The sequence below is a fragment of the Rattus norvegicus genome, chromosome 7, assembly GCF_036323735.1.
Source record: "Rattus norvegicus strain BN/NHsdMcwi chromosome 7, GRCr8, whole genome shotgun sequence".
Lineage (NCBI taxonomy): Eukaryota > Metazoa > Chordata > Mammalia > Rodentia > Muridae > Rattus > Rattus norvegicus.
This window is the reverse complement of record NC_086025.1, coordinates 34,027,204-34,034,053: the sequence shown is the minus strand read 5'-3', so window position 1 is coordinate 34,034,053 and position 6,850 is coordinate 34,027,204. Positions and strand designations below refer to the sequence as shown.

General features: G+C 39.6%; 1 long non-coding RNA gene across 2 annotated transcripts; it reads right to left on the bottom strand.

Annotated features, from left to right (window-relative positions):
• Window positions 1–3,667: 3,667 nt before the first annotated feature.
• On the bottom strand, window positions 3,668–5,718 carry LOC134479666 (uncharacterized). Of its 2 annotated transcripts, none has more exons than XR_010053253.1 (2): window positions 5,375–5,718; window positions 3,668–3,943 (listed from the first exon to the last, which is right to left on the bottom strand). It is a non-coding gene; the product is annotated as an uncharacterized LOC134479666 (long non-coding RNA). The 2 variants fall into 2 exon arrangements; XR_010053254.1 differs by having other exon boundaries at window positions 5,457–5,718.
• Between the last annotated feature and the right edge of the window lie 1,132 nt (window positions 5,719–6,850).

Below are 6,850 nucleotides of genomic sequence, written 5' to 3'. Positions count from 1 at the left end.
CTAAAGCAATTGTCTGGATACCAAGGTTTTAAACATAATTTAATGTGATATTCAGCTTTAGGACACAAAGGCACATAAAATCTTTAAATATTAAGAACACATCCATGAAGGTATATTCCTCTTAAAACATTCAGAGCTGGATAGGTAAAATGCATTTGTGGATTGGAGAGGGAGGAAATACAGATGTGCAAGTTGGAGGCCTGTTCTGGAGCATGCCCCCTGGGTCTCCCTTCACTCTGTTGAGATGTCTAAGCCAGAGCAAACATCCGTGCTTCCAGATGAAATTAGATATCACTTCAGTTGTGCACACAGCTTTCAGAATGTTCAAGACAATCTTCAGGCTATTCTAGACTATGGCGATATCTACCATGTGGGTTAGGATACCTGGCTGGGTTACAGATACACTATCCAGTTGAACAGATAGGTTTTCTCCTTCCCTTTTCTGCAGCTGTTATGAAAACATATTTTGCAAAATGTCCAACTCTAAATGTCTAAGCAAGAAGTCACAGAAACCCACAAGAAAATGGTAAATTTCACTATTGACCAGCAGTTTTGTTTTGTTATGTTTTCCAACATCTCCACTTGTGGTAGCCTCTGCCAGAAACATTCTTTGATTCATGCTCTGACAGACAATTTAAGGCCAAACAAATTTCCTGGCTACCCACTTCTCATAAAAGATTCTTAAAGGGGCAAGGGGACAAAATGGCAGCAATAAGACATTTCATTTCTAATTGTTTTCTACCAGATTTTCCAATGAGGGCATCAGAACCCAGCAGCTCAGGTGAATTCTTCTGTGCAATTCTTTACTGTCCTTGCACTGTTTCCTTTTTTTTTTCTTGGATATATTTCTTTATTTACAGTTCAAATTCCCTTTCCCAGTTTCCTGTCCATAGGCCCCCCCATCCCCTTCCCCTCCCCCATAAGGGTATTACCTCCCCCATCCACTTCCCCTTACCACCACCACCCCTGACAGACATTTCCCTGCACTGGGGGGGTCCAACCTTGGCAAGTCCAAGGACATCCCCTTCCACTGGCCTTGCTCTGTTTCTTATACACCATTTCGAGAAAGAACAGACTTTTGTCAGGCAGGAATAGGAGATTTCGAATGAACTCTAAAATAGAAGGGGCCATGGAAGAGGAACTTCTGAGCTACAGAGACATAGAGGAAGTCTGTACAAATTATGATTGATAAATTGGAGAAAAGCAGGACCCTTTTGCAGTCCAGAAAGTTAGGGGTGGGGGAGCTGTTTATTTATTTACTTTGATCTGGATAGTGTTGGCAGAAGGTTGTGAGGGAGTGAAAAGGATTCTGGGAGTAGGCAGTGATCCATGAAGACCTAGACAAAGTCCTCAAAACTGAAGAGTTGTCTGGTGAATTCGATGGCTGGGATAAGAAAACGTAGTACCATCCCTGGGGTCTTCTCTTAGCCTTACTTTATGAAAGCAAATACAACATCACCTCATTTTATAACAATTTGTGACCAAAAGATTAGCAAGTAGACATGTAACTGAACCCACCACAGTGTTGATTAACCCAGTGTTGATAACAGCTGGAGCTGTTTTAAACAGAATTATCTATAAGAGCTAGCATTAGGAAAACATCTAGATTTAAGCATGACTAAATAAATCATGTTTCTATTCAGAAAGGCAGGAGAGTCCAAACCAGAAGATGGATGTCAGTGATTCTGCACTGATTTCCCATAAACAGGATGAGCCCATTTCTATGCCGAGGAATGTGTATGTAAGCCTGATTCATGATATATAAACACCCAAGAGCTCAAGCATTGATAACACTTCAAGTGCAGATCAAGTCCATACAGAGGCCTTCTATACTTAACTCAAAGAATTCAAACAAGTTTACATTAAACTACAAATATTATTCTTTCTTTACATAAGGAAATTCTAATAATTGGAATTTCAAAAATGTATTCCAGGCATGGCTTATATGGGGGCTCCTTAGCAAAAGTCTAAAGAAATAAAGATGTCAGCATAAACCAATCTCTACTCTGGGATGGGTACCAGAGGGAGAAAATGCACAATACCTGGAGTCACAAACATGGATTTCAGTCTGAGGAAACATTTTGACAATTTGTCTTTATTATTCTGGACAAAGCATGCCGTGCTCTAGACCTAGCTTCCTTCTCTAATGTTACATTTATGCTAATCTCCTTTGCTGCTGCTCCCAAATGGTTTAAGGAGCTCATTCCTTTTGTGGATAGGGATATGGAAATATGTGCTGGACCTAGCCAGAATATTCCTAGTTACTCAGTCCTTGGCTTCAGAGCTGCCTATGGAAATGCCTGTCGCACATCAGCCACTCAGTGGAAGCTTTGAAATAAAATTAAATGATAAGCACAGGAGAAAAGAAATAAAGTATGCATAAAGAGTCAACACTCACAGGTGAAACAGTCTTCCAGAAAGCCAAGGAGAGACAAGTGCAGAGGTGCAGAGGTGCAAAAAGTGACATTGACTTGAATGTTGTTCATAGAGACTTAGATGTTTGCTTTAGAACCTAAGTAAACCAGGAAACAGATACACTTAATGATTGCCCACTGATTTGAATGTCATGAGGGCAGTCGACTTTGTTCCCATTCTCTCCATGACCTCCGTGACCGGTTAGTTATCTACAGCAAGGTGATCCAGAGAAACTTTCTGTAGTGATTGCAAAGGCTCTCTACTTTGGAGGCTTACATAGCACCTTCTGGTACCATAAAAGCAAGTCCTTAAGAAGGAGGCTTTGAGGTCAAATCCAGCTCAGCGGCCTGAAGCATCTGTTTCTGAGGTACACGGTGTCTCCAGCAATAGGGACATAACTTCCTCCTGCGTGTGGGCAACCAAGGACAATAGTGGACATCCCTGACCAACAACTCTAAAGAGGGTGTGGTACTCTTAAGCCCAGTCCCAATAGCTACATTTACAAAACACTTTCACACCTCGGGTTCAGGGAAGACTGTAGAAGATGGCATCGGAAGGATCATAAGGGCCACAGAAGATGCCTGAGAGAGTGTGTCTCCTGGTAGTGTCAGAGGCAAGAACAGTAAAGTCTCGCTAGCATGAATGCTGAAACATAAGCTGAACAAGAACAACAATAGACATGGCAACATGGATGGAGAAAGCCTACATGGCTATAACCATCTACAAAGAACTACAGGCTCATAAGGAGTGCTGAGAGAGGGAGGAATAATCTTTCTCATGTAAGAGCACATCACTTGGCTATCCAGTACCAAATAGCCTGAAAACACACCTATGAGCAGCATACAGACTGAGCTGGTTATACTTAGGAATATATATGGATAGACTGTGTGTAAAAGATGTACTAATAATTAATGAAAAGATGACACGAATTTGAATAAGAGCAATGAAGGTTGTGCGAGAGGGATGAGAGGAAGGAAAGAGAGGGGAGGCAGGATGTAATTATTATATTGTAATCTGAAAAATGAAAGATTAAAAGGTAAGTTATATGGTAAAAGTGAATTAAAGAAACAAACGACTACCCACATGTGCCCCATCCAACATGGCAGCCATCAGCCACATGGAGCTTCTAACCACTTTAATTAGTCTCAAAATGCAACAGAAATCAACTCATAATTTTATGTAAGTTAAATGAATGTACAGTTCAGCTCAATGTTCCCATGATTAAAGGGTACTCTATTAAGTAGCACAGGTCTTTAAGTGATACACTGAACAAATGGTCATATTTATTGCTGGGATTCTGAGACAGCATTGTGGACAACACCAGCATGTGCCCAAAGAAGAATCAATATAAGGAGACTTCCAATTGTCAAAACTGAAGTCGTGCTTCCTCCAGTTCAGACTTAGCGCATCTCCTACCGAGGAGTCTTGTGCAGTCTCACCAGAGTAGGGAAGTGAGCATTGGGTCCTGTCCAACAGCACACATGCCTTCAGCTTTCTGGTACCCTGTTTCTTCCTTCATAAAATGAATCTGTAAAAAAAAAAAAGAATAATAAATAAAATAAATCTGTTAGCTTTACATAATGGGTAGGAGGATGTATATATTTGCTTTTAGGGCTCCTCTGTTACTACTTCTCTCGTGTGAATCTTTCCAGCTTGCTTTCCCTTTGCTTCTTCTGTTTGATTGCATTTCAAGAGAAGATCTCCTGATTGAAAAATTTATTCTTCTGGATTTGGATTGTCAGGAAGATGTGTTTATAAAAATCCCAGACGTGTATATATGTGGCTTACACACTTTAATTAAAAGTATGACTGCAAATAGATCAACATAACCTTTAAATAAAGACTTTAGCCAAAGATCTAAATGGAAAAAGGATCATTGTAAACCTAAGAATTGCAATGCTAAAGCCAATCTAAATCACAAAATTCTATTTATTTGTATCCTAAGAATTTTTTGAGCACAAAGTAGTTGCCCTTGCAGAAATGCAGATTACTGACGTGGCCAGTAACCAACTAGGGTTAAACAAAAAACAATTCTGGAAACTCTCTGGTCCCTCTGGCTCCCCCGGTTCTGTGCTCCCTGGTAAAGAAGGAGATTACACCAGCCCCACCTACTGGACACCATGGAAAGAGCATCCAAGAGCCCAACTTTAAAGCATGTTCACTGACTCTTAAATGATAGTGATAACAATTTCAATCTTAGCGTTCCGCTGTGTAAATGAACCACATTTTCTGACTCCATTCTTCTGTCATAGGACGCCTGGGATGTTTCCAGCTTCTGGCTATCCCAAATAAGGCCGCTATGAACATAGTGGAACACGTGGCCCTAGGCATGCTGGGACATCTTTTGGGTATATTCACAAGAGTGTTATTGCTGGATCTTCAGGTATTTCCAATTTCTTGAGGAACCTCCAAATTGATTTCCTGAGTGGTTGTACCAGTTTGCAATCCCACCAGTCAATCTTAATATACTGTTTTAAAGTTATATCCCATAGACATTTAAAATAAATCCCTCTAAAATTGGAAGGAAAGGCTTAACTAATAACTGAGGTCTGACTTTCCAAATTTTAGAAACTGTGCTAACTGTTTCAGATTTTGTAACACATTGTGTTTAATGTAACAAAATAGCAAAATTCTAAGCTACATTTAAACATCTTCTTTTAAATTTCTTTTAGGCTTGGATCTGAATGCAGATATTTTAATAATATAATTTAAGTCCATTTAATCCTTAGAACCAATGCCTGATAAACATAACCCTTAACTTCAAGAAATGTCCTGTTTTAATATTTAGTAGAAAATAGAGATGTATATCCTTGAATTTTGCAGGAAAAAAATTCTTATTTTTATCTAGAATCAGGAAGGAGCAGTCATGCTGAGATTTTGGGCGTGGGAGGCAGAATGAAAATTTTTACAAAGTTTAGAAGAGAGATAAGCCATACTACTGGATAATATATGTGAACACCTTTAAGGCATGAAGACATATCCTCCACTGTTACAGTATCCACCAAGCAAAAACTCTCCATCAAAACAGAAGTATCAGTGACCTTTAAAGTGCTTCAGGGACGGAGTTGGGGAGTTATCTGGATTGGATTTCCAGCCGTACATAAACATCTCTAAGTCTGGCATAGAGGTAGTCTTCACTGGCTTGGTAGATTGACGTCACCATCATTGAACAGTCCTTTATGTTCAATGCTGTCAACTCAGCTACTTCACACTGTCAAAAACCTTTTCGGTATAACTGACTCGAAGCCAGGAGGGTTCTAGCGTGAGCGGCGTCCATGTTTCTCTGACGTCATCCTCCCAGCACGTGTGTTCATGTGTGTACATATGAGAGAGGTAAATGGCTATTGCCATTCAATTCAAGTTATATCACATACCATATATTCATTATTTTCTAATAGGTTGTGAATTAATCATAGAGATTTGAAAGCATAGCAAGGACACTGCCTTTGTAGACTCTACTGGCTTGAGCAGAACATCGCCGCTGTCCTATGGGCACAGACTGATATGGATTTCGTGACCTTTGATACCCTGTGAATTTAACAAAGTTAAACAATTAGGGGAATGATTGCTAAAGTAGCATTCTGCATTTCCTGCTCTGCCGACAGGAGGATGAGAAAGCTGGAGTTAAATTCCTCAGCCTGCACTGCTGTGGTTGTCACGCACAGCTCTCCCTTTCGAAAACCCTCAAAATAACTCATAATGCCACGTACCATATGTGCTGTAATAATTGGGCGTACTATGGGACTTTCTGTTGGACAGTCCCTTTGGAACAGACAAAAGCTATAAAATTCACCATTTTGCATTTATCCGGCTTTTCGTTTTGAGTGTTTTAAAGAGCATAACTATAATATCACTTGACAACTTGGCAAGCTCAGGACTGAAAAAAAACGGGCACTTTGGGGTATGCAGTTTTAAGCGTTTTTAGTTGCTGTCTTTTTGAGACATCTGTTGGGATTTGGAAATCAAAGCAAGAGTATGAATGCACAACTCTTGAATCAATGAAAATTAAATAAAGGAAGAGACTTAAAGGTATAACTTAAAATATATTTTCATGAAGTATATTTTGTAGCTTCAAACACAACCTATAAAACACTCCCCTAATTTTAAATTTTTGACTGAGCTTTGAAAATCCAAAAGATAATCACATATTATTTTATTAATTAGCATTCCTGTATCTAGTCTGTTCCTATGGGCGAAGAGAACCTCTCTATCTTGAGTTTACCACATTCATCTGAGGTAGGTAGACCTAGACACCACCATAAGTGTTTGCATGAAGCACATGCATGAGCAGACGTGAACAAAGAAAGGAAGATTTCAGCGTTTGTAGAGTAAGTCCAGGGTGACAGAAACCCACTCCTGGCTTTTACTTCTTGCTATTGTCTGTTAATTTTTCTTTATTTGTTTATTCTCTTAGGGCAAGGAAAATGGTTGGGTC